Here is a 2459-nt window from a genome sequence, read left to right as displayed (position 1 = left end):
TGTTAAGAAAGGTTCAATCTTTAAGTTCTAGAATCTTATCTTGTAGTTTCTTGTTAGTTAAGTCAATTTTAAAGTTAAATCTTTTTCAAATATCTTTTTCAAATATATCTTTTATCTTTTATCTTATCTTTTTCAAAAATTTTATCTTTTCAAAATTTGATTTCAAATATCTTATCTAACTTCTTATCTTCTTATCTTTTTCAAAATTTGATTTCAAATCTTTTCAATCAATTAACTAACTTTTTGTTTGTTTCTTATCTTTTTCAAACCACCTAACTACCTATCCCTCTCTAATTTTCGAAAATTCTCCCTCTCTTTTTCAAAAAATCTTTTTAATTGTTTTAAATTTTAATTTTAAACTTATTTTATTTCTAATTTTCGAAATTACATCCTTCTTTTTCAAATTATTTTCGAAAATTTCTTTCTCTTCTCTTATTCTATTTAATTATTTAATTACTAACACTTCTCTTCACCTCTCTTCATCCAAATCCGAACCTCCTCTTCTTCCTTATACCCCTATCTTCTTCTACTAACATAAGGGAATCTCTATACTGTGACATAGAGTATTCCTCTTTCTTTTCCTGTTTTCTTCTCTTTCTTATGAGCAGGAACAAGGATAAAGCACTCTTGTTGAAGCTGATCCAGAACCTGAAAGGACTCTGAAGAGAAAATTAAGAGAAGCTAAATTACAACAATCCAGAGGCAACCTTTTAGAAAATTTCGAACAAGAGGAAGAGATGGCCGAAAATAATAATAATAATGTAAGGAGAATGCTTGGTGATTTCACAAAGCCAACATCCAAGTTTGATGGAAGAAGCATCTCCATTCCTGCCATTGGAGCCAATAACTTTGAGCTTAAGCCTCAACTAGTTGCATTAATGCAACAAAACTGCAAGTTTTATGGACTTCCATCTGAAGATCCCTATCAGTTTTTAACTGAATTCTTGCAAGTCTGTGATACTGTAAAGACGAATGGAGTTAATCCTGAAGTCTACAGACTCATGCTTTTCCCTTTTGCTGTAAGAGACAGAGCTAGAATATGGTTGGATTCACAACCTAAGGATAGCCTGGACTCCTGGGATAAGCTGGTCACTGCCTTCTTGGATAAATTCTTTCCTCCTCAAAAGCTGAGCAAGCTAAGAGTGGATGTTCAAACCTTCAAACAAAAAGATGGTGAATCCCTCTATGAAGCTTGGGAAAGATACAAGCAGTTGACCAAAAGATGTCCATCTGACATGTTTTCAGAATGGACCCTATTAGATATATTCTATTATGGTCTCTCTGAATTTTCGAAAATGTCACTGGACCATTCTGCAGGTGGATCTATTCACCTGAAGAAAACGCCTGAAGAGGCTCAAGAACTCATTGACATGGTTGCAAACAACCAGTTCATGTATACCTCTGAGAGGAATTCCATGAATAATGGGGTCCCTCAGAAGAAGGGAGTTCTTGAAATTGATGCTCTGAATGCCATACTGGCTCAGAACAAAGTGTTGACTCAACAGGTCAACATGATCTCTCAAAATCTGAATGGATTGCAACATGCATCCAACAGTACTAGAGAGGTAGCTTCTGAAGAAGCTTATGATCCTGAGAACCCTGCCATGGCAGAGGTTAATTATCTGGGTGAACCATATGGAAATACCTATAACCCATCATGGAGAAATCATCCAAATTTCTCCTGGAAGGATCAACAAAAACCTCAACAAGGTTTTAACAATGGTGGACGCAATAGGCTGAATAATAGTAAGCCATATCCATCATCTTCTCAGCAACAGACAGAGAATGCTGAACAAAATAATTCTAATTTAGCTAATATAGTCTCTGATCTGTCAAAGGCCACTTTCAGTTTCATGAATGAAACCAGATCCTCCATTAGAAATTTGGAGGCACAAGTAGGCCAGCTGAGTAAGAAAGTTATTGAAACTCCTCCCAGTATTCTCCCAAGTAATACAGAAGAGAATCCAAAGGGAGAATGCAAGGCCATTGACTTAGTCAACATGGCCGAATGTACTAGGGAGGAGGAGGACGAAAGTCCCAGTGAGGAAGACCTCCTGGGACGTCCTCCAAGCAAGAAGGAGCTTCCTATTAAGGATCCTGAGGAATCTGAGACCATAGAGATTCCATTAAATCTCCTTCTACCATTCATGAGCTCTGACTATTATTCATCCTCTGAGGAGGATGAAGATGTGACTAGTGAGCAAGTTGCTCAATATCTAGGAGCTATCATGAAACTGAATGCCAAGCTGTTCGGTAATGAGACTTTGGAAAGTAAACCTCCCTTGCTCATTAATGAATTAGAAACTTGGATTCAGGAAACTCTACCTCAAAAGAAACAAGATCCTGGCAAGTTCTTAATACCTTGCACCATTGGCACCATGAGCTTTGAAAAAGCTCTGTGTGATCTTGGGTCAGGGATAAACCTTATGCCACTCTCTGTAGTGGAGAAGCTAAGAATC

The 2459-nt window shown here is 37.0% G+C and overlaps 1 non-coding gene across 1 annotated transcript; it reads right to left on the bottom strand.

The window, feature by feature from the left end:
- Window positions 1-1133: 1133 nt before the first annotated feature.
- LOC112713239 (small nucleolar RNA R71) lies at window positions 1134-1237 on the bottom strand. Its single transcript, XR_003158213.1, has one exon. It is a non-coding gene; the product is annotated as a small nucleolar RNA R71 (small nucleolar RNA).
- Between the last annotated feature and the right edge of the window lie 1222 nt (window positions 1238-2459).

The sequence above is a fragment of the Arachis hypogaea genome, chromosome 9 (assembly GCF_003086295.3).
Source record: "Arachis hypogaea cultivar Tifrunner chromosome 9, arahy.Tifrunner.gnm2.J5K5, whole genome shotgun sequence".
In the NCBI taxonomy this organism is placed as follows: domain Eukaryota; kingdom Viridiplantae; phylum Streptophyta; class Magnoliopsida; order Fabales; family Fabaceae; genus Arachis; species Arachis hypogaea.
The sequence above is the reverse complement of the archived record's forward strand: the minus strand, read 5'-3'. Positions and strand labels throughout refer to the sequence as shown.